The sequence below is a fragment of the Lissotriton helveticus genome, chromosome 3_1 (genome assembly GCF_964261635.1).
Source record: "Lissotriton helveticus chromosome 3_1, aLisHel1.1, whole genome shotgun sequence".
Classification (NCBI taxonomy): Eukaryota; Metazoa; Chordata; class Amphibia; order Caudata; family Salamandridae; genus Lissotriton; species Lissotriton helveticus.
Window position 1 is genome coordinate 1314105510 of NC_136061.1, and position 26626 is coordinate 1314132135.

The 26626-nt window shown below is 41.6% G+C and overlaps 1 protein-coding gene across 6 annotated transcripts in view; it reads left to right on the plus strand.

Moving 5' to 3' along the window:
- Window positions 1–26626, plus strand: part of PRDM10 (PR/SET domain 10) — a 1331210-nt gene that overhangs the window by 371704 nt on the left and 932880 nt on the right. The window lies entirely within an intron of this gene.

Below are 26626 nucleotides of genomic sequence, written 5' to 3' on the forward strand. Positions count from 1 at the left end.
TCGTTTGTGATGCCTCAGTGGGACTTGAACCTTGTTCTTACATTTCTGATGTGTGCTCCCTTTGAGCCACTTCACAACTGTCCTCTCCGCCTTCTAACTCTGAAGACTGCTTTCCTGGTTGCCATCACCTCTGCCAGGAGAGTGAGTGAGCTCCAGGCCCTTTCTTGTACTCCTCCTTTCCTTTCTGTCCATCCGGACAAGGTTGTGTTGCGTACTAAACCATCTTTCCTGCCCAAGGTTGTCACAGCCTTCCACATCGGGCAGTCCATCACCTTGCCAACCTTCTTTCCGCCACCGCACCCCTCTAAAGAGGAAGAGCGGCTCCACCGTCTGGACCCAAAATGTGCGCTTTCATTCTACTTGGATCGCACACGCCAGTTCCGGGTGGATGACCAACTCTTTGTTGGTTACGTGGGCGCTAATAAGGGGAAAGCGGTACACAAGAGGACCATCTCCCGGTGGATCATCTTGTGTATCCAGGCATGTTACTCCTTGGCTAGAAAGGAGCCCCCTGTTGGATTGCGGGCTCATTCCACCCGAGCCACGGCGACTACAACTGCCCTGGGCCGGGGAGTGCCCTTACAAGACATCTGTCAGGCAGCTACGTGGGCATCGCTGCACACGTTTGCAAGACACTACTGCCTGGACAGCCAAGTCTGGAGGGATGGCTTCTTTGGCCGTTCTGTCCTCCAGGACTTTCTGGTGTGATTATTGGTTCGCAGACCCACCACCGGGGTTGGTATTGCTGGGGTATCTATTCTAAGGTAAGGAATCAATCACTAACGTGTCTCTTTCAGATGCACAAGTTACTACTTGTGTAACGATATAGCTGTAAGAGACATTAGTTGGTGATAGATTCCTTACCGCCCACCCATCCTCCCCATTCTGCGAACCGATATCTAGGGTTAGGGTTTCCCCTTTCAGGGACCTAGTTTCAATGGCACCAGTGTTGGTTTTTAACATGGCTCAGCGCTTCTGGTGCGGAAAAGCTGTGACTAAGAACTGTCGTCAGCAGGCGGAGGCCGTGTCTAAGTACTCCGACGACGTCATCACGGCGCCCACGACGCCGACGACTGACACGGAGCCGCAGGCGACGCCTACCGACGTACAAGGGTACTGCTACGCAAAAAGTACCGGATCCAGTCTGACGCCTGGGGATATTCTAAGGTAAGGAATCTATCACTAACTAATGTCTCTTACAGATATATCGTTACACAAGTAGTAACTTGTGTGATAGTTGCATATATAGCAATCAAATTATATGGCTCTGTCCCTGATAATCCTAGCGAAAGTTTGGTTTTTAGCAGTCAGTTGTTCATCATTATCACCACAATTTTTGTAACTATTTTCACTAGCACGTGGAAAGGTCATATAGATTATATGTCAGGTTTTTCTGGGGAAGGAAATCATTGACCATTGGGATTTAACCCGCTATTCTTCCACACGGCAATTTCATCTTCATGTAATTCAAGCTAGACATTTTATATGGGGTGAAATAAGGCTCCCATAGTCGCCAATCCCAACAGGATTTGGCTCTCCGTACATAATTTCCGAGAAGATGTGTATTTCAGTAGGCGTATTTTGCACATTAGCATACTCTTGCACTTGGAATGTTAGACTACAAACCTCTTTGCTTCTTTGCACATCAACATTGGTTATTTATAATAAACTGTATTGAACGAATGTGACATTTGCTAGTCCTTCAACGACAACTTTACAGTCTGTATGTCTGGCCCTATCGCGGCAGCGCCACATGTAGTTTCTTATTAGCCGTCTATCTATAGGTTTTTATCTAATTAATGCATTTGGTCTGCTACCGTGGATAGTACATTCATTGGGTTGCACATGAGCAATTTTGCACGCATTTCGCATTTTTGCACAGATGTTTGCTGCTATTTATGTATTTACGCCATTCTTCTTACATTTTTTACATGTACATACTATGATGTTTTTAAACTCTATTTATTTCTACAAATGAATTTATATTCTATGTAGTGGGCTCTTTGTATATCCCCTATCGCACTCGAGCTATAACCTTGACTAGGATTTTCTTTGTCTATTCCTATGTGTCCCACATGTTTTGGATTGCAATTAGCACTGTCACTTTAAATTTGGACTTCACCAATATTGCATTGTCTTGTGATCAAGGCTCAGACGAGCCAAAACGCTATGGCGACGGAACAAGGAATAAATAAGATTTTGCACTATTACTTGGTCCGTGTCCGTTGTGGTAAAGGCGAAGGCGATGCACCTGCTGTCTTGAGCTCGGAGTGTTGGATATATGTATATATATATTTATTACCAACTTCTTGTCACAGAAATGACAAAGCCAGGTGAGGTTCCTTTAGACTTTATTTGTCGGACGCCAAATAAAATCTAAAGGAACCGCACATGGCTTCGTCATTTGTGTGACAAGAAGTTTGTAATAATTTCGGACCCGAGACCTGTGGGGTCCGTGCAGGCGAAGCAACTCTCAGGTTTGGTGGTGACGATTGATGCACAAGGCGAACAAAGTGAAATGTGTGTGTATATGTATATATATATATGTATGTATGTATGTATGTATGTGTGTGTGTGTGTGTGTGTATATATATATATATCTGTATATGTGTGTGTGTGTATATGTATATATATATATATATATATTACCTACTGGCGGTCGCCAGTAGGTATATATAGTTAGGATTTTTTCTCTATGGGTTTTTTGAAAATTCTATGTCTAATAACTTTGGCGTTTGTGGACGGAATTGGCTGAAATTTTCAGGAAAATGGCACATTTTGTTTCTGAGCAGCCCTTGAAAATTTGGGGGGGGTTCGTCCAGTGGGGGCCGAGAAAAAAGGGGGGTCCCAAAACGTGTTTTTAACATTGAGTTTTCCATAGGGCGGTTGGCCTCACTTTTAGCCCGAACGGCTGAATGGATTTGCACGAAACTTGGCAAAATTGTAGGGACTGGTAGCCCGATGTGCCTTTTGTAGGTCTCAATATATGTGCTCCAGTGGATTTTGAGAAATTAACGTTTAAAAAAAGATATATATCTGTAAGCGCGGACCAGGCAGCGCTCTGGTTCGCGGACTTTTCGCGCAACGGAGCTTTGTGAAGCGAAGCTGATTGGTTCTCCGGCGTCTGTCAACATTCCAAACAGTCCGTAGCGGCCGCCATCTTGTCTCTCGGTAGGATCGAGAGACAAGAGGAGGTCAAAACAAAGGGGGAAATAACTATAAGGGGGCATAGTAGATCCTCGCTGACCCCCTAGGTTTGATGTGGAGGTTTTAAAAGGGCCCCGCGGGGCAAAAAAAAATAATAATAATAATAATCGAACGGCTGAATGGATTTGCACGAAACTTGGCAAAATTGTAGGGACTGGTAGCCCGATGTGCCTTTGCTAGGTCTCAATATATGTGCTTCAGTGGATTTTGAGAAATTAACGTTCAAAAAAAGATATATATCTGTAACAGCGCACCGCTTCGCGTACTTTTCGCGTTACGGAGCTTTGCGAAGCGAAGCTGATTGGCTCTCCGGTGTCTGTAAACATTCCAAACAGTACGTAGCGGCCGCCATCTTGTCTCTCGGTAGGATCGAGAGACAAGAGGAGGCCAAAGCGAAGGGGCAAATGACCATAAGGGGGCATAGTAGATCCTCGCTGACCCCCTAGGTTTGATGTGGAGGTTTTAAAAGGGCCCCGCGGGGCAAAAAAAAAAAAAAATAATAATAATCGAACGGCTGATGACCATAAGGGGGCATAGTAGATCCTCGCTGACCCCCTAGGTTTGATGTGGAGGTTTTAAAAGGGCCCCGCGGGGCAAAAAAAAAAAATAATAATAATAATCGAACGGCTGAATGGATTTGCACGAAACTTGGTAAAATATTAGGGACTGGTAGCCCGATGTGCCTTTGCTATGTCTCAATATATGTGCTTCAGTGCATTTTGAGAAATTAACGTTCAAAAACAAGATATATATCTGTAACAGCGCTCCGCGGAGATAAAATTATATCTGTATTACCTAGCTGTTGCTAACACCAGTTAGCGACGGCTAGTAGGAGATAGCGACCATCTTGGGTCCCACTTTGCATGTGAGTGATATTTATCACTAATGACATGCAAAGTGGGCATGCCAAGATGTTAGCGACTGGAAACAGTCGCTAACATCGCTATCTCCTATTATCAACTTTTGGAAATATTCGAGATAAGCGCGAATATCTCCAAAAAGTAACAGCTGCCCTGAGCAGTTCTTAGCCATGTTATCCAATGGGAGGTGGATAACATGGCTAAGAGCATTAGCTCGGTAATGCATGAATATCGCGGAGTTTTCAGCGATATTAATGCATTGCGCTCGTTTTTTATCGTATTTGCGATAAACCTTGATAATAGCAAGGTTTATCTGCGATAATTTCTGACGGTAAAAAAATCTTTGCAATGCATCGTTAGGGATAAATATCGCTTAACTTTGGTAATATGCCCCAACGTCTGTTAACGTTCGATTCGAAGGAAATCAGGAATTGTTGAAAAACATTGTGTGCGCCATCTTGTCTTTTTTCAAATGCCACACTTTTGTCGTGCACGGCAGCCATTTTAGATGCCTTGACCAGATCCACTCTGTGCACGCTGTCGATCCTTAGCATGGCTCCCCACCCTCGCAAGCATCTCCCCCAGGCAGTGGTCACCCCCGCTCTCTGTTTTATGCATGGGTAATAAACCTCCCCCCATCTGCGCTGTTCTTCCCTGAGAATCACACCCTGTGCCCGCCCGACACCTCCCTTTCGCCCTATTCACTACCGCACCCTCTGACACTCCTTTTCCTCTGTGTCCGATTGTCCAGGCCGGTCCTAGGCTATCAGCTAGCCCTGCAGATGTAGTTTATGGCCACAGCTGTAAAGAATCACCCGTCTTCAAAGGAGTTATAGTAGATCAAGGCCCACACTCGATGAGATCCGTCACAGCAGAAGCGTTGCTATTATCTGAAAACCATCCTGTATTGTGATTGGGGAGGGGACCGAGCGTGAAGCGGAAGATTCCAGGGATGACTCTTTGTACATCAAAGTTTTTACAATTATGTGTCACATTAAAAATATATAGCACTCCGACAAAGTAGTAAGATTATAAAACTTTAATAATTTATAAATATATACAAGAAAACAAAAATAGTAATAACATATAAACATTTTTAGAGAAAAACAACGAAGTAGCGGTCGGCTGTGCGAATAGTCCCAACGCAGCACAACGTCCAGATTTCCGGCGTGGGGCGTCGCGGGGGGTGGGTCATCAGTAGCAAACTGTTGTGCGAATAGTTCCAAGGCAGCAGAACGCGCCGAAATCTAGATGACACGAAAGTGATGTCTAGTAAGTTGCCACCCAGCAAATAACGGCGTGGGGCGTCGCGGGGGGTGGGTCATCAGTAGCAAACTGTTGTGCGAATAGTTCCAAGGCAGCAGAACGATGGCACCAAGGTGATGTCCAGTAAGTTGCCGCACTGGTTTTGGTATCCTACAATGCTGCTCCGAATAACGGCGTGGAGCGCCCCGGGGGAGGCGGCGTGAACGGGCCTCTCCAGGTGGAGTCTCATCTGTTTTAGTGGGGCGCCCCTTTACCGTTTCAGTTGCCATTCCGTCCGCTTTTGGTCCACTGTGTCAAAATCCGCCATTCAGCTGAGTTGCGCCCACTCTTGCGGTGCAGCGATAGGCGGCTGTCACAGGACTCTCAAAATGGCGGCAGGCTGTTTCCTTTTTGGGCCTGGTCCACTGAAATGGCCCTGGGACACCTTGGAAATCGGACGCTTGTCTGCTAGGTCTTGGACCCCATTCTCGAAAGCGTCCCCTCCGCCTTGAGAATTCATCAAAAGTTTTGGGGGCCCCGAGTCCTGCAGGCTTCTGGTGGGGAGCGGCTGCCATGATTGCTCGCGGAATGACCACGACGGAGCTACGAGATGGTGGTGCTCTCATGGTGACGCCAGTTTAGTCTGAAACATCCAGAAACAAGGTGGGGCTTTCATCGTTTGGGGGAAAAAAAAAGTTTTCATCCAATGAAAAGTGTTGTTTTTAGGTCATATGATCAAGCCTTCCATCATTAGGAAACCAAAAGTAAAATGAACCAATGAAAAGTTTTATAAACAAGTCACATGACCTGTTATGCGGCATAGGGTATAAAATGCGGAGAAAATACGTTGGCACGTGAGGCGGCGTCAGTAGCGGACCGATGTGCGAATAGGCCGAAGGCAATACAACGCGCTAAGATCCGGATGGCACCGAGGTGGTGTCATAGTTGAGAGTTCTGAGCAGCGGTTGTAACACTGTCTGAAGCTTATTTGCAGCTGCTGCAGCTTCACTACGCGCCAAGATCCGGATGGCACCGAGGTGGTGTGTAGGAAGTTGCCGCACTGGTGTGGCCATCCTACAATGCTGAAAGTCGGCGTGGGGCGCCCCGTTGGCCTGTGAGTTTGCGTCAGTAGCGGACCGATGTGCGAATAGGCCGAAGGCAGCACAACGCGCCAAGATCCGGATGGCACCGAGGTGGTGTCTAGTAAGTTGTCGCACTTCTGTGGCCATCCTACAATGTTGAAAGTCGGCGTGGGGCGCCCCGTTGGCCTGTGAGATGGTGTCAGTAGCGGACTGATGTGTGAATGGGGCCAAAGGCAGCGCAACAATATTTTCTACTATATTTCCGGAGTAGAAGACACCACAAGGCGCTGAGATGCCAAGATCCGGATGGCACCGAGGTGGTGTGTAGCAAGTTGCCGCACTGGTGTGGCCATCCTACAATGCTGAAAGTCGGCGTGGGGCGCCCCGTTGGCCTGTGAGATGGCGTCAGTAGCGGACCGATGTGCGAATAGGCCGAAGGCAGCACAACAATATTTTCTGACTGACACCACAAGGCGCTGAGATGCCAAGATCCGGATGGCACCGAGGTGATGTCTAAGTTGCGGACTGATGTGCGAATGGGGCCAAAGGCAGCGTAACAATATTTTTTGTATGGAAGATACCACTAGGCGTTGAGATGCCAAGATTCGGATGGCACTGAGGTGATGTCTAGCAAGTTGGTGTGGTCATCCTACAATGCTGAAACTCGGCGTGGGTCGCCCCATTAGCCTGTGAGATGGCGTCAGTAGCGGACCGATGTGCGAATAGGCCGAAGGCAGCACAACGCGCCAAGATCCGGATGTCACCGTGGTGGTTTCATAGTTGAGAGGCACTTCATCTGCAGTGGGGCGCCGAGATCCGGATGGCACCGAGGTGATGTCTAGCAAGTTGCTGTACTGGTGTGGTCATCCTACAATGCTGAAACTCGGCGTGGGTCGCCCCATTAGCCTGTGAGATGGCGTCAGTAGCGGACCGATGTGCGAATAGGCCGAAGGCAGCACAACGCGCCAAGATCCGGATGTCACCGTGGTGGTTTCATAGTTGAGAGGCACTTCATCTGCAGTGGGGCGCCGAGATCCGGATGGCACCGAGGTGATGTCTAGCAAGTTGCTGTACTTGTGTGGTCATCCTACAATGCTGAAACTCGGCGTGGGTCGCCCCATTAGCCTGTGAGATAGCTGTTCTTTGGATTTGGGCCTGGTCCACCAAAATGGCCCTGGGACACCTTAGAACTCGGACGCTCGATTTTTTTTTCCTTTCCTGTACATGCAAAAAAAGGTAAATGCCCGGTACGTTACACGCTTCATCTGCCACGATGAACTCTCCAGAGGAACCGAAAAAAAATATAGTTGTGGTAACTATACCATGCATCGTCATATGGAGAGGTGGCACCAATTAATTATAGTGCTGCATAAAAGAGAGATTTGGAGGAGAACCCCTGACCTGCTAGTACATTCATCAAAGAAGTGGCACTGAGAGCTTCAGAGGCAAGGGAAACGGTCCCAAATATTTAGAAGAACTTTGGAAAGATTAAAATGACATGTTTAGATTGTGGCAAATTAATTTCATGTGGACAGATGAGTGTTACTCTAATAAATACAGCATATGAACATCATCATAGTCGATGGTTGGTAGAGACATTTTGACTATATCCTGGACCTGCCCGTCCTCGCCCAAAATGGCGCCAGAATAAATGGGACTCGTAACTCCTTGTTGTGTACTGGTTGCAGAACCTTGAAATCACGAGATACGTATGCAGTTTTGAAGCACATGGCGGGCGGGGACGAGAATTGATTGAATATTTCGACATCCCTATTGATATTAAGTTCTGATGTGTTATTGATTACTGTACTGTTGAAAGTTCGAATTAACGTCACCCATGGTACTTGCCCGCAAATGTATATCTAGATAATTTTATTGTAACTGGCCCTGTCGTATTTTAATTATAAAATGTACGTCCACCGATTCCGTAACTGTTAGACACCTTAGTTCTTGCAACCTAATGGCCCGCCCGTTACGTTCCTCTACAGTGTAAATGTCTATTCATCATATACGATTACAGTTTGCTCCGTGGCCGGCCCACGTGGTTATAGGCTCGTATTTGTATAATGAAATTTTCACAATAAAGGTTTTTAAAAGAAAACATGGTAGTAGTATATACATTGGTAAAGTTTTTAATAATAGTCACTGTTTTAGAATCATTAAAAGGCAAGTGAAATAAAGCAGACCAATTACATGAAGGGTAAAAGGTATAATACGAAGGAACGCAGTAAAGATAAATGGTCAAGGGCTGTTGTGTTTTCTATTCCTGCAACATAAAGTGATCGATAAGAATCTCATATTCAGGCGTATCGGCGACTAAGACAGCAGGTCGACCCTCTTTTGCTCAACGGCTCCGTCATGGGACGAAGAAACGCTCTTTTTCTCGAAAAAAGAATATATTTTACTTGCAGGACAGTTGTAAAATTTCCGGGAAAGTACATTAGCCTGGAACATTATAACATATATTTAAGAAAAAATAATGTTCGGAAGTAATGAAAAGCGTAATTTTTAGGTCATATGACCAAGCCTTTCATCATTACAATAAGAAAAGTAAAATGAACCAATGAAAAGTTTTATTAACAAGTCACATGACTTGTTATGCTTACGTTACGCGCTGCGCGCCCCGGATGACTTCCGGATGCGCTAACGCGGCGCGTCATATGACGCATTACGCGACAACGCAGGTACAGAATATAGTCAAAATGTCTCCACCAACCAGCGGTCGGAACACAACCCCTTTCAGCAGGCTAAATAGTTCTGTTAAATGACAACAGAAGGGACAGGCAACAAGAACCATCAGTCAAAGAGGGGAGGGCTAGTTCTTCTCTACCGGGTTACATTGGGGCGCTACCGGAACTGATCGAATTGGTAGTCTACAGTGTTTCTGGAAGTTTCAGACTGAAGTTGGGGTTAGCATGAGAGCAGCACCATTTCGTAGCTCCGTCGTGGTCATTCCGCAACCAATCATGGCAGCCGTTCTTTATCGTTATTTTGGGCGGGGTGGGTGGCGGAGCCGAGCTGTTTTGCAGCCATCATTGTGTGGAGTTCAGTTCATCTCACTAGTTTTGTATTTGTCATGAGGGGTTGTTCCTAATGTTTCTATTTTAGCGAGGTCAAAAAGAGATCCCATTAGTGGCCTACTGATTTTGCTCGATTCCTTTTCTTTTTTTTTTACACGATTTTTCGTTATCTGCAAAGACTAAACAGAGTATTGCGACTCTGTGTTTGTTTGTAAATAGAGAATGAACCAAAGAGAACTAATTCTAAAACAGTAAATACTTGGATAACAATGAATCAAATGGAGAGAGAAGCAGGCACGACGGATTACAATGGGGGCAAAGACCTGCGTTAACTACCTTTCACTATCTGCAAAGAGAGAGTACTCCTAATAGAAATGAGGGGGGGAGGGCACCATTCAAAGCAGATCAGTGTGCATAAACACGAAAATGTTTTCACTTACCACGTACTTGACATTCGACAGCTTATGATATTTGCTATTAAAAAACCATTGAAATTCACTGAAAAAACCATAGGTTATAGACCATATATAGTTAGGAATTAGCATTTACAAAACCTTGAAAATTCACTGAAAAAACCATAGGTTATAGACCATATATAGTTAGGAATTAGCATTTAAAAAACCTTATTTTACTCACACAAAACCATTGAAATTCCATATATAGTTAGTTGCACTAACTATATATCGCGCACCTGCAATCCACTGCTGATGATGTCACATATTACATCATTCATGACATGGTCAGTGACATCACTGATGACATCACTGATGACATCTCAAATGACATCACTGATGATATCACTAATGACATCTCATTTGACATCATTCTTGTGCTAATACGATAAACCTCTTCAGACTCTAATATAATCTTAGATACACTCAGTGTATACAGACACTCACACACTTCCACTCATCCATGGAGTTACTCACACACCCAGTCAGTCATGCAAAGAAACAATCTCATCTCCATTTCTTCAACTATACAGTTAAACACACCTTACTTATTGAAACATATACTAACACATATTTACTCTCTTATACAATCCCTGATACAAGTTCACAATGATCGATACAACCACTCACTCATTCGGTGGCTCTCATGCACAGTTATTTATATATGCCAACTCTCACATGTACTGTGTTTTACATATGTACTTACTATGACATGTAGCATTGAGATATCCATTTACTCATCAATACACTCATGCACACAGTCAACTGCCCATGTAGCTGTTTCCACATGCACTCTTGAACTCATACACCTAGTGAATAAACTGTTCACACATCTATGCATAGAGTCACACACCTTTCAGCCACCCCCACACAAACTCAATCTCCCATAGAAATACTTGGGCAAGCAATTAATAACACATATAGCCTCTCGTATAGCTAATGATCAACACATGCAGCAGTTTACAGAACAACAGACATAATGATGCACAAATTAAGACAGTTTAGTCACTAACCCATGCATTCAGTGAGACACATTTAATCACTCACTCATACAGTCAGTCACGCACCTACTAAATCCTTCATCCAGACACTTATACATCCACTCATTCTTCAATATGTAAGATATATTTTAACTTTACAGAAACATACAGTCACTGGATGTTGTCATCAGTGATGTCATCAGTGATGTCATTTGAGATGTCATCAGTGATGTCATCAGTGATGTCACTGACCATGTCATGAATGATGTAATATGTGACATCATCAGCAGTGGATTGCAGGTGCGCGATACATAGTTAGTGCAACTAACTATATATGGAATTTCAATGGTTTTGTGTGAGTAAAATAAGGTTTTTTAAATGCTAATTCCTAACTATATATGGTCTATAACCTATGGTTTTTTCAGTGAATATATATATATATATTACCTACTGGCGGTCGCCAGTAGGTATATATAGTTAGGATTTTTTCTCTATGGGATTTTTGAAAATTCTATGTCTAATAACTTTGGCGTTTGTGGACGGAATTGGCTGAAATTTTCAGGAAAATGGCACATTTTGTTTCTGAGCAGCCCTTGAAAATTTGGGGGGGTTCGTCAAGGGGGGGCCGAGAAAAAAGGGGGGTCCCAAAACGTGTTTTTAACATTGAGTTTTCCATAGGGCGGTTGGCCTCACTTTTAGCCCGAACGGCTGAATGGATTTGCACGAAACTTGGAAAAATTGTAGGGACTGGTAGCCCGATGTGCCTTTTGTAGGTCTCAATATATGTGCTACAGTGGATTTTGAGAAATTAACGTTTAAAAAAAGATATATATCTGTAACAGCGGACCGGGCAGCGCTCCAGGACGCGTACTTTTCGCGCAACGGAGCTTTGTGAAGCGAAGCTGATTGGTTCTCCGGCGTCTGTAAACATTCCAAACAGTCCGTAGCGGCCGCCATCTTGTCTCTCGGTAGGATCGAGAGAGAAGAGGAGGCCAAAGCGAAGGGGCAAATGACCATAAGGGGGCATAGTAGATCCTCGCTGACCCCCTAGGTTTGATGTGGAGGTTTTAAAAGGGCCCCGCGGGGCAAAAAAATAAAATAATAATAATAATCGAACGGCTGAATGGATTTGCACGAAACTTGGTAAAATATTAGGGACTGGTAGCCCGATGTGCCTTTGCTAGGTCTCAATATATGTGCTCCAGTGGATTTTGAGAAATTAACGTTCAAAAAAAGATATATATCTGTAACAGCGCTCCGCTTCGCGTACTTTTCGCGTTACGGAGGTTTGCGAAGCTGATTGGTTCTTCGGCGTCTGTAAACATTCCAAACAGTCCGTAGCGGCCGCCATCTTGTCTCTCGGTAGGATCGAGAGACAAGAGGAGGCCAAAGCGAAGGGGCAAATGACCATAAGGGGGCATAGTAGATCGTCCCTGACCCCCTAGGTTTGATGTGGAGGCTTTGAAAGGGTCTCGCAGGGCAAAAAAAAAATATACCGTTTTTTTAGTTTTTTTGCGTGGAGTGCGCCCGGTTCGCGAACCGGGAAGCGTTCTGGGGAGCGTACTTTCTTGAAAATTAGTGAAAAAAGTTAGAGTAAAATAATAATTGTGAGTGATCAGATGTAGGGTAGCTCTGAGAAGAGCTTTTGGGTTTATGGTACATTTAGGTACTTATAAGTAGGTACCAATGCACAGTCTTAAATTCAGAGTGAAAATTCTGTTGCCCTCATCTGAGAAGTGAACTCCATCTCCTCTGTAGATATCTTGCATGTAGTAACGCAAGTTATTGTTGTACAGGGAGCCCATTCCATGGTCTCTCATGTAAGCTGAAACACATTTGTTTACATGCTTCCTCGATTTCTCAATTTGTGGACAAAATTGGTTCGACCACCTCCATTTTTGTCTTTGGCATATATTTGAATATACCAAGGCAGTCTGAGGAAAAAGTGCCATCAATTGCTCAAAGGTGTCCTTTAAAAGCATTTCCAGACCTACCCCAGTCAAAGTGCCCAAATCATTACCTCCACAATGCACAATTAACAGGTCAGGTTTTGGCAAATGCATAAAGGTTTTCACCAATGGTATCAATTGGTGACATTTTAATCCTCTGTGGCCAAACCACCTAATTTCCACATCTTGTAAATTGAGGTTAGGTAAATTCCTGTATTCAGCGTACCTTTGAGCCCAATAGATATAACTATGTCCAACAATCCAGACAGAAAACATGGCGAGAGAAGGTTCTGCTGCAGTCAGATGAAGTGTGGCAATGAAATGGCAGTTGAAAAAATGAGAGTGTAAAATGAAAAAAACTGAGGAGTTAATGAAGCAGTAAGAGTGATTGGTGGATTTTGATTGCTGAAAACAGAAAGTTAGTGTGCATGGATGAGTTCGTTGAAAGATGTATTTTGAGTGGCGAAGAAAAAATCATTAAATGAAAGAATGCTCTGGATATGCAGGTGCACTGAGAGTTCAGAGTTCAATTGCAACATTGTTGTGTGAACTTGGAAACACCAGAGGTTTTGCAAGAGGTGGTTGCTATGCAGAAAAAGCAGAGAGGGGGCAGGGTTTTGCTTTGAAAAAAAGTCTGGGAAGAGTTTTGATTGGTGTGACATGAGAGATATGTGTGAGGAATTACAGCATTTCTGTGCTTTTGATAGCTGCAGACTCTGGAGTGCATGCCTTTTGCTCTGCTGAAGACAAATTGGTGTGTTTCTGAGACTGTTTTGAAACTCAAAGTATGAATATATAAAAAAAAAGCAAATCGTTTTTGAGGTAAAGGAATGTTTTCAAAATTTATGTGCGCCATATGCCCCCAAATTTCTTTTTCGGGGGTGCAGCAGGGTGTTCTTGAGACACCCCTGCACCCTCGGAAAAATTCGTAATTTGCGATGAGGTAATTGCTAATCGCAAATTGCACCTTCATTCCTATGGGCCTCCTGCTGCATGGAAATGAATGGGTAATTTGTAATTAGCAAATAGGTCATCGCAAACTAGGAATGGTAAAGAATCGCTATTTATTCCTTAAAGTTCGCTATTTAGGAAATGCAAAAAACTTTGATGATACATATGGCGGTTCATCTCTAACAAGATAAGAAGCATAGGGATAGATTTATGATGACTGGCGCATCACCAGGGATGTGTTAGTCATTCTGTGCCGCTGTTCCGTCACCTATGGTGTGCTGCATTTACAATGCGGCGCATCATGGGGCAAAAACAGCACAGATGCGTGACGTATCTGTGCCGTAAAGGTGGCGCATTGCTGGAGTTGTATCGCAAGTGTGATTCAGCTCCAGCAAGGCTCAGGGGTGCCCCTGTCGCAGGGTTTCTGTTCTCACACAGAACTGTGGACAGAGGATTGGAACCTCGGCGAATTAAAGTGTCCCAGAACTCACCTTAGTAATCAAAACCCCTTAGCAAGCTAGGTACAGTGTCACATTGGATATAACAAACTCTCAATGTTTAGACAATCCAGAATATGAACTTATAGTACCTCAGGATACGTGGAACTCATGAACAGTCGGTCGTTATATATTTCTTAGAAACCAGAACATGGAGTTAAGAAGAACACATGTGTATTTGAAATGTTTATTTACTAATGCCGTCTTCTCAGGCGTAGTACCTTAGATAATACAAGTACACATATTATCAGTAGCAAAATTACCAGCATAGTTACTAGTACATAAAAAGCGAATGGTGACAGTATGTTAACATGCTGTAAATGAATAAGAGTTAGCAACACTTATAAGCAGCCGCGGGCCGTGGAGGGAGTTACGGTGGGGCAGGGAGGCGGGGAGGGGGAGGGGCAGGGTGGAGAGGGCTCCACCCTGCCCCTCCCCCTCCCCGCCTCCCTGCCCCACCGTAACTCCCTCCACGGCCCGCGGCTGCTTGTATCTCACCCTCCCTAATACACATATTATATTATTTGCTAAGAAGGTCTCTTTGTGTTGGTTTAGGGCGTGCCCATACTTTAGTGTCTTAGATTTGAAGGAATCACATCAGCATACACCAGCTCTCTCTTCATGTGAACCGCATCAACTGTTGTGTGTGTGTGTTCGGCAAAGCAATATAAAACCCGCCTCATGCCCAGAATTGGCAGAAGTTGCACTTATGTTATGAGTATGAAGTCGTGGAGATCAGACCTCATAACAATTCTGTATCGTGTTGTTCTTGAAACTTCAGCACTCGCTGTACAGATATAGTTTAACAAGCAAAGCAGATAGTAGAGCAAGAACATATTATTCTCATGTAAACCACGATGAACTACTAGGTTGAAAGCTAAAGCAACAACTAAGTGTCGTGTGCAGAAGTTGCAAAAAAGGAAAAATGGCGTTTAAACCGGTAATGAGCCCATGCTAACTTAACACGGTGTAAAGATATCCAGGACCTAGATGACACCTCCCCATGATCCGGAAACGAACTGAATAAGATAATAGAAGTGCCATCTCATGAGAGCAGATTGCAAGTTTATATGTGGACGGTCCGCAAGGTAAAGCATTAAAAACTAGGAAAATTTAATGCTAAAGAAAAATAAAACAGCCAAGTACTTTATCGAGTCTTAAGCCAATAGGCAAGCTAAATAATAAAAACTTGACAAATAAGTCAATGAATTGTCAATGAAATGCTAGTACTCAGCATATCAAACATGAAAAAGGTCTATGACATAACTGTGTATGCAAAATAAGCTACAACAGCCTCCAATAGGAAGTCACCGTCTTCATCCGAAAAGAGTTCAGCCATCCAATTTAAAAGCGGAAAAGAACATACGTGCTCTCCCAGCACCGGATCCTCTATCACCATCAGAGGACAGCTCGGTGGGTTTTCAAGAAAGCTCTGTTCCAAGAAAGACTGTGTTGCCGCCAGTAAATTCCAGGGACCAATTAGTCCATGCATCAATGCCACAGCCATAATCCTTTCGCCAGGACAAACCAACTCGTGAGTAATGATAGGAGTCATCAGCTGATTAAAGTCGACGTCAGGAGAAACCGGTCCGCAGAGACACAAATCAATGGCCCAATCGAAATCACAGGTCAGGCAGTGAAATACAGGCTGGACACAGGTGAAGTAGGAGAATCGAAAAGATAATCCATATGCCGTGCTTAATATCGCCAACGGCATTGTGCCATAATATTCTAGCATGCGATTGCGGAACAGTGTCAGCAGCTGCAGGGCGGGAGCTTGCACAGGAGGGACATCCATATTTAAAAATGTAAAAAAGCACAAGAGCGTCCGCTGGTAATGCAAGTAAAAATGGGAATCCACGAAGCAGAGTGGAAAAAATAGAATGAAAGAAAGCAGGGATGACTCCAAAGATTTTCTCAAATGAAGTCACGAGACCACTGGTAACAACTTTAAAAAAGTGCGCCAGGGCCTTTGTGGAGGACGCGTTAAAGATAGTCCGAACCATCTTGCTGAAATGGAAAGGCAAATCTGTATTGAAAAGGGTCTGCACCTCTGTACGGGTGTTCGCTATGTGAAGCACGAAAGTTTCACGGGCCGAACTCAAGGCCACCTCTCTCTGAGACAAAAGAGCTCTTATTCTTGCCATGCCGTTGAAATCTGCTCCCAAGGTTGGTATTTGTGGCGAGATTGAAAACTCCCTATGTTCATGTGTGGGAGGAAATAGAACATTTCTGCAGCAAATAACCCGTTCACTTACTGTTACGATAAAAGGAATACTTTTAATTAACCCAGAACAATCTTCATTATTGAGCATCAAATAACTACCATTTTCCAACAACTTGAACGTGGGGATGATAGCAGGAACTGGCGTGCCTTGCAACACGCAAGCCATATTTGGTCGGTGTTTGTTGCATGAACCGTGTAACTGTATGTGCCTACACATTAGTGAATGATGTGGCGTCTCAGTGCATTCCTCTCCATTCAGATAAACTTCTTGATCATCTTTGAAACATCTGTATGTGTATGGAAGCGACCAGACCTCATGAAGAAAAGCACTACCTAAAGGTTCATAACGACCTATTGGTATATATTTCATACAATTTGAAAACTTATATAAAGCAAAAGGCAGCGTTATTAAACCGTGGATAAGGCACGTTGCCAAAAAACCCGCAATCCTCTGCTGATGATGTCACTGAGCATGTCATGAATGATGTAATATGTGACATCATCAGCAGTGGATTACGGGTAATAGTATCTCTAGTTTACTCCCTTATAGCTGTCTTTCTTTTAACATAAGTGTCTGTTTCCTTCCCTTATACTTACTGTTCTTTTTTTTTAAAAAAAATTTTGGTTCACTTCCGGTTCGCGTACCGGCGAGCGAACTGGGAAGCGAACTACGAGAAAGAGGTTGGCACAGTTCCAAATATTGTACCAATTTTTTAATAACGGGGAGGTAGTTCTGAAAAGAACTTTTTTTTTATTGTTTTTGTTGTTTTATATTTTTTTTATTATTTTTCTGAACATTTTTTTACTTTTTTTGAATTTTTCTGAACAGTTTTATATTTTTTTGGGTTTTTCTTGGAGGGGGCAATGAAAACGATTCATTGTAAAGGGCTCAACAGGAGCAACAAAACAAAAAAAAAGTATTTATTATTTTGGGCGTTTCGTACAAACTTGCATATGATAGTCAATAGCTCTGTTGATCAGAGTGATGCTTCTTTCTCCGTAGCAAATGAATCCATCGCAATGTACGCAGACGTGTTTTACTTCACCAAATCTCATTTGTATATTTGGCACTATCTCCCTGCCCTCTGGTCCCGTTACTTCCGGTACAACAGATCTTCTGGCCATAATAGGGAGATTATCTAGGTCGTTCCGAAACTGTGCAGCACTGTAGTTGTTAGGATGCCACCTAGTCATATGGCGATGCATTGTGTAGTTTCCGAAACTGTATTTTTTCTCGGTCCCTCTGGACAGTCTATCTTGACATATAAGGCAAGTTACGTATCTTGCATTTACTTTTTTCTGACCTTTGGGAATTTAAAAAAATTGCCAAATGAAGTTTTCTTTCCGGTGAGACGTCCTGGGCTCCTCAGGCAAAAACTGCCTCTCTTCGTGCTCGTCGTCCTGTTCCTCTTCTTCCTCTTCTTGTTGAATTATAACTTGAGCAGGTGGTCCACTCTTCCTTGGATGTGGTGGAGGTGGTGGGGAAGCACCAGCTGAAGCTACTAAAGAAGCCATTGCTCACTGGTAACAAAGGGTCTTTCTCTCACAAAGATGAAAGTCAGAGTGAGGAAAGAAGGAGGGATTTTCATCATTTGGGAAAAACAAGAGTTCTCAACCAATGAAAAGTGTTCATTTTATATTATATGACCTAGTCTTACATCATTAGGAAACCAAAAGTGAAATGAACCAATGAAAAGTGTTATTACCAAGTCACATGACCTGCTGTGTTTACGTTAAGCGCTTTGCAGGGCCTCCCGGTTTGCTTCCAGAAACCTGCGCTTTGCGACTCGCTTCGCGTACCAGTTCGCTAACGTAGCACGTCATGACGTATCACGCGACAACGTGAAACGTCATGCGGACGGGAGGCGTCACGATGTTGTTTTCTAACGCGGCAGTTGCGGTAAAGAAACGTTTACCAGCTCGCGGTCTATTTCGCGGCATCAAGGTCAGCTAACGGGAAGCTTCCCGATTCGCGAAGCGGGAACGAAGAAAAAAAAATATTTAAAAAAAAAATTATTCATAAACATATAAAATATATTTTTGGATTTAAAGAAGAATACATTTTACAGCTACAGATATTAGCTGTTAAAAAACCAATGAAATTCACTGAAAAAACCATAGGTTATAGACCATATATAGTTAGGAATTAGCATTTACAAAACCTTGAAAATTCACTGAAAAAACCATAGGTTATAGACCATATATAGTTAGGAATTAGCATTTACAAAACCTTATTTTACTCACACAAAACCATTGAAATTCCATATATAGTTAGTTGCACTAACTATATATCGCGCACCCGCAATCCACTGCTGATGATGTCACATATTACATCATTCATGACATGGTCAGTGACATCACTGATGACATCACTGATGACATCTCAAATGACATCACTGATGACATCTCATTTGACATCAATGACCACATCACTGATGATATCATTCATGTGACAATACAATGCATCTCCTCACATTTTAATATAACCTCTGTTTCACCCAGTGTTAAATACAGAGTATAATTTTTGAAACCATTGACACACCAATACTAGTTACTACATACGCACTCACTGATTCCTATGTCTACACACACATTCACTCATACAATCATTCATACATACAATCACTCATCTTTACAACACTATCATATGCACTCATACACCTATACAGACACTCACAGTCTGCCACTCATCCATGGAGTTACTCACACACCTAGTCAGTCCTGTAAAGAATCAATGACACTTCCATTTTCTTGTCTATACAGTTAAACATAGAGCACCTTACATTTTCAAACATATACTAACACATACTTACCTTCTTATACAATCATTGATACAAGTACACATTGATCTGCACAGAGTCACACACCTCCCAGCCAGCCACACACACACGCAGTCTCCCATACAAATACTTGGACAATCAATCAGTAACCCATATAGTTAATCATATAGCTACTGATCAACACATGCAGCAGTTTACAGAACAACAGACATAATGATGCACAAATTAAGACAGTTTAGTCACTAACCCATGCACTCAGTGAGACATTTAATCACTCACTCATACATTCAGTCATGCACCTACTAAATCCTTTGTCCAGACACTTATACTTCCACTCATTCTTCAATATGTAAGACACATTTTAACTTTACAGAAACATACAGTCACTGTATGTTGTCATCAGTGATGTCATCAGTGATGTCATCAGTGATGTCATTTGAGATGTCATCAGTGATGTCATCAGTGATGTCACTGACCATGTCATGAATGATGTAATATGTGACATCATCAGCAGTGGATTGCGGGTGCGCGATATATAGTTAGTGCAACTAACTATATATGGAATTTCAATGGTTTTGTGTGAGTAAAATAAGGTTTTGTAAATGCTAATTCCTAACTATATATGGTCTATAACCTATGGTTTTTTCAGTGAATATATATATATGTATATGTATATGTATATATTCACTGAAAAAAACATAGGTTTCACACCAGTTCTAGTCAGCTGGAAATTTTACTCGCATAAAACCATTGAAATTCCCACGTTATAGTTAGTTGGACTCACAATAACTTGCGCGTGCAATGCACTGCTGATGACGTCACATATTACATCACTCATGACATGGTCAGTGACATCACTCATGACATCACTGATGACACCATCCAGTGAATGTGTGTCTTTCTGAAAAATAAATATTAGTGAGTAATGTTTAAATATTTAAATATATGTATTAGTGTTTCACTTTGTGTATAAGTGGCTGCATGGGTTGGTGAGTAGCTACATGTGTATGTATATGGGTTATTAGATGTTTTTTTCAGTATCAGTATGAGTGTCTATTGTTTAGTGGGGGTATTTCTTAGCACATAGATGCATGAATGACTGACTCTTTTTGTATGTGTTTTGAAGACAGCATATGTGCAGGACTGTATGGGTGGATGAGTGTGTGTATATGTCTGTGTTAGTGAGTGAATGACTGTCTTATTAGTTTCTTTATCAGTAACTACATCTGTTTTAATCTAGTATATGTGAATATTGTTGTATATAAGTGAGTATATGTGAGAGTAAGAGATTGTAAGAGTTCCTATTTAAATTAGTATGTGTTTCTATAAGTGATTGTTTAAGAGAGTAAGTATGTGTAAGTTTCCTTAGAAGTAAAGTGGTAGTGTGTGTATAGCTGTATATGCAAATAAATGGATGTTCAATAGTTTATTTGCATGTGTGAGTAACTTTTGGATGACTGTCGGTGTCTAACAGGATGTATAGGTGTATCACTACATATGATGAGTGAGTATATGTATAAGTGACTATATAGAACTGTTGGTGAATTAGTGCATGTGTATATAGATTGTGGAATTATTGAATTGGTTGTTGTAAGTGGTATGGGTATCTCCATTTTTTTCAATATTTTAGTTTCTATTTTTGAATATTTGTTTCAAGGGTTACATTACAGTGAAAGGAGCTCTGTCACAAGGATGGTGTCATCAGTGATGTCATGAGTGATGTCACTGACCATGTCATGAGTGATGTAATATGTGACGTCATCAGCAGTGCATTGCACGCGCAAGTTATAGTGAGTCCAACTAACTATAACGTGGGAATTTCAATGGTTTTATGCGAGTAAAATTTCCAGCTAACTATAACTGGTGTGAAACCTATGCTTTTTTCAGTGAATTTAATAGTGTTTTTTTAATGCTAATTCCTAACTATAACTGGTGTGAAACCTATGTTTTTTTTAGTGAATTTCAATGGTTTTTTAATAGCTAATCTTTATAGGTATAAAAAGTAAAACATTTTAAAATGAATTTTATATTGAATAATTGTTACATTTTTTCCTTTTTTTTTTTCTTTTTTACCCCGGGGCGCTCCCGGGGCGCGTACCGGTGAACGCACGGGTAAGCGCAATATTACGGCGCGCCCCAGGGCGCGTACCGGTGAGCTTCCCGGTAGCGCTTTTCCCGCGAACGAAAACAACATCGTGACGTATCGCGTAGACGCGTGATGCGTCATATGGCGCACAGCGTAAGCGCACCCGGAAGCACGTGAGCGCATACGATCGCGCAACGTCCTGACGCGCTTACGCTACGCACCCCGTAGCGTAAGCGCGTCGGGTCATGTGACCTGAAAATAACACTTTCTATTGGTGCAGAACAGTTTTGGTTTCCAAATGAGTAAAGCCCGGGTCATGTGACCTGAAAATAACACTTCTCGTTGGTTCAGGACAGTTTTTTTTTCCAAATGATGAAAGACCCCACCTTTTTTCCTTATTCTGACTTTGTCCTTTGACTGAGGAAGACCTGTTTCAGCAATAAAGAGAATTATTTTGTACTTTCAAATGGCTACTGTAGCAGCAACAGCTGGAGCATCTGCACCACCACCACCACCACCACCACCACCACCACCACCACGAGGACCACCACAACAGTACATTGGTGGTCAAGAAGAAGAGGAGGAGGAGAAAGAGGAAGAGGAGGAGGGGAGAAGATGGCTGCCTGAAGAAAATACCCCATACAAGCCAAGGCCACACATTGTATGGGAGTTTTTTTCAATCCCAGAGTTCAAGAAAAAAGTCAATGCGGCCAAGGTAAGTTGCCGAATCTGTGGCATGGAACTCTCAAGGGGCAACTCAAACAAAAAATTTTCTTTTGGTAATAATACCATGATTAGGCATATGACCCGCAAGCATCCTAACAACTATTCTGCTGCCGAGATCAGGGAACTGGCCAGTAACCTCCCCCAGTCTTCAAGGACCACCTCCAAAAGAAAGCAACCCACTCCATCGGGACCAGAAACAATGGAGATGATGCCTTGCATCCAACCACGATTTGCAGATTTTAGAATCACATGTATTGATTGTGGCAAGCTCATCGCCTATGGTGAAAAGAGCGTAAAGCTCGTCGTCCTTGCTGGTGACAATCACAATTGCCCCAAAAAACAGTAATTTTTTCAGTTTTTTGTTTTTTGCTCCAGTTGAGCCATTTTCAATTCCCTTTTTTTTGTTTCTCCCCATAAAAAATACAAAAAAATAGAAAACTGTTTTGAAAAGCCAAAAAAAATACAAAATGTTCAAAAAATATAAAACAACAAAGAAGAAAACAACCAGTTCTTTTTAGAACTACCTTTAATTTATAAAAAATATACCTATATTTTTGAAGAATCTGTCAATTTTTTTTCCTTAGGGTACGCGTACCGGGGCGCGCACCCCAAAAAAAGAAGAAAAAAAATTTAATGAAGGAGTTAGCATGAGGGAAGAACACAAACAGAGTAATGTTAGGAGAAAGAGAGCTACAGGATGAGCACAGAGGGATTGTTTATTACATAGTAAAAAACAGAGAAGGTGTAATAGGGTGAAAGTGAGAAAAGTAAAATGACTGAAGGAGCGAAAGAAGGGAAGAGAGAGGAAGAAGACTAAAGTAGAGATAGTGGGAGAATGTGAGTGGGTGTTGAAAGAAAAAGAAAGGACAGTAAAAAATGGAGAATGAAGGGTAGTGGCGGAACCGGGATAAATGAAGAGCGGTGAGGGAGGGTGAGAAAAGACCAGTTAGTATAAGTAAAGAGGGGTGAAAGAGGGTGAAAAATTGATTTAGGATAAGACATGTGGAGTGACAAAGAGAAAGGACAAAGAGAGTAAAGGAAACAGTACCTGAATGGGTTTGAGTGAAACAGCAAAGAAAGGTAAGTAATGCAGTGTGTGTGACTTATAGGTGGTCAGTGGGTGTAGGTCGGGGTGTGGGTGTGTAAGGTGTGTCTGTGTGTGGGTGTGTGGGGTGTTTCAGTGTGGGTGGAGGTGAGGGTGTGTGTAATATGTGTTATGGGTGTGGGGTGTATATGTGTGCGATGTGTGTGTGTGCATGGAATGTGTGTGTGAGGAATGTGTGTGGGGGGATTTTTGTGTGTGTATGAGGTGTGTGGTGTGTGTGTGGGGTGTATGTTAGAGGTGTGTGTATGTGTTGGGAGGGGGATGAGGTGTGTGTGTAGGAGTAAGATAAATAAGTAAGAAAAACAGAATGAGTGAAGAAGCAAAGGAAGGGAACAGAGGGTAAGTGAAGTAAAGAATAGGGATTGAAAGAAGTTGAATATAAGAGGGGAAGTAGGGAAATTGGAGTAAACATGGAGAATAAGAATAAGTGATGGAAGCAGAGTAAAGAAACAGGAGTGAGGTTGGTTGAGAAAATATTAGTGAGCTTAAAGCAAAGGGTGATGACAAAATACATTTTTTTAGTCATACTTACCATATAATAAACGTAACTTTAATAAAAAAAATTACTACACTTTGTATCTGTGAAAGAGAGAAGAAAAAATAAGTTATAATTATTAAAATATGTATTTTAAATTAAAAGATACAAATGAAGAGGTTAAAAATCATAACAGTGTTTTTAGAAATAAAGTAAGAGTGAAGGACACAAAGGGAAATAAAGTAAGGTAGAAGGATAAAAAGAGAAAAAAAGAAATAGGAGAGCAAATTACTAAGAGTAAGGCATATAGATTCACTGACAGAGAGGAAGAGAAGAATAGAGAAATGTACTGAAGGTAAGAAAGATACTAAAACAATGTGAGTTAGCAAAACTAAGTCAGGAAACAGTAGTAAGTAAAAAGATAATAACAGACGGAAAAGAGTCTAATTAAGGATGCATTTAGAAGAATGAGGAATAGAAGATAACAGAGTAAGTGAAGAACAGTCAGAGTGAAGGGATGAAGGGAGAGAGGATAATCTACAATGATTGAGGGAAATGGAGTGAGGAAGTTAGTAGACAGACACACTAAGAGAAAAACTGAGTGAGGTGGAGTACAATAAGTGAGCAAAGGAAATGAGTAAGGGAGCAAAAAAAGGAAAGAGAGGAGAAGACGACTAAAACAGTGGTACTGAGGCAAAATAATTTTGTGATGAAAGTAAAGAGAAAGACATTAAAAGAAAAGAAATGAGGGATAGTAATGGAACCAGAGTAAAAGAAATGGGATGAAGAATAATGACAGAGGAGCAGTGAAGTTGTTGTAAAAGAAATGATAGAAGATAGATAAACACAAGTGAACATAACACAAGGAGAGTGAGGCACTGAGGACATAGAGGTAGTGAACGAAAAATAGAGAGAAGAGGTCAAAAGAAAGGAGCAAACAAAGATAAGCGAGGGAGAGTGGGTTTTTTATAGTGATGGAGTGCGACAATGCTGCTGAGTGAGTAAAGAGGAATTACTAAAAGAGCAAAGGAGGAAAATACGGAAAAGGGAAGTAAAGCAGAGAGACTGAAAGCTGAAAAGTTATGCAAGGGAGAGAGGGGATGCAGACAGTTGAAATGAGAATGAGGGGTTGTGAAAGAAGTGGAGTAAAGGAACGGGGGTGACAGAGTGAGAGAAAGACATTATAAGTGAGTAAAAAGAGCTGAAAGGATGGAAAAAGGAAAGTGAGTGTGAGACAATGGGAATATAATTTAAATTACAGAATACAAACTATAGATTAACTTGTACAACATGTTACATAGTTTATTTTTGCTGTTCTCAGAATATATTGAATTTCACTTAAAAAAGCGAGTTCAAACTACTCATCATATTACAGCGGGGAAAAAAAAAACACAATCAAAAAGATTGTGTTTTAAAAAAAAAACATCTAAAGTTAAAAATAACAAATGTACACTAATCTTTGATTCACTTACTTTTCCTTTAGGCCAAATAGTATATCATGAAGGTCTGTTTCTTGTTGGAAAGTACTCTGCTGTTCACTAAAAATTCCATTTCATCGACTTTCTAGAAGAAAAGCTCCAAGAACATCTGAAATATTTTCATTATTTTCAGATACTCCTTTTTTTCACTCATGACTCTTTGCTCATTCCTTAACTTTTCCTTTAGGCCAAATAGTGTTAAGCGTAGGAGTATATTTTCAAATTAATTAAAAGAAACTCTGAAATTACCGTTTTTAAATAGCAAACTAACCTTTATTAACTGCTTCCGTCTTCATAGGCCAATTACCTTTACTTAAATTTCGGTTCTAAAAACACTAGATATGAATTTTTTAAGTCAAAAGGCAAACGTTGTTTAAAAGTCAAATGAGTATCGTTACAAAGGGTCCAACCTTTACAACTTTTTAAATAACATGTATAATGCCCTGATGTTGTTGAAGGACCGTCATGATAAATAATAGCTACAGTTCCAAACGTTCTTCCTGAAATTGATAACTGAGAAGCCACAACATATTTAATAGAAGTTGTCAATTTCGTTCCATCAGGTCTACATCGTTGGAACATTAAAATGACATAGTGACCATAACTTTGTAGAAATAATGTGGACAGCATTGCAGACTTACATTGGGTACACACCATATTGTGATCAGCTGCTTTAACTAGATTATTGAAAGACACTGATTTGCAGTCTGGTAAAGTCAAATATATAAATCTTTCAGTGTCTATTCTACTAGTACTTGATAAAGTACAGTTATCATAGTCATGTTGCCATTGATAAGAAAGGTTAAAAGATTTTTTATATCTACTCCTTCATCTTCCAATACATCACATATACATTAAAAATTCCTGACAATCCTGCTGAATTATCTGTGAAAATTGATTTTGACCAGAACATATGTCTAGAAGATTTCTAATTTCTGAAACACTTTCTATTTTTGCTCTATCACTGCTACATTTCTCAAACACAGAATTCAATAAACAGCACAATGTTTGATCCCGATTTTCAACAATCTGTTCTTGTAAATTTTGAAGAAAAAAACAACATTGACTACTACATTAGCATAGCAGTTGACACCAGAACTGTTTTCAAACTGAAATCCAACAACATCTTCAACAGAATTCTTTTTCTTTCTGCTTACAATTACAGTTTTATCTACTTTTTGTCTTTTTGCTAGTACCTCACTGCAATTAATCTCATTTCTTCTTTTTCGGCCTACCACACGTTTTTCAAACCGAGGATATTGAGGCAAATGTGGAGCATACTCTCTTCTTAACCTATTGTATTCTTTAACACAATCTAGATCAGCACAAATCTTTGTTTCATCACACTCAATCAAGTACAATCCTGATAAAGTTCTGACTCGTGATAATGCCACATATGCCATACCCTCTTTAAACACAGAACTTCCAATGTTCACCAAAGCACTATCTACACTTAAACCTTGAGATTTATGAATTGTCACTGCATATGCCAAACAAACAGGAAAC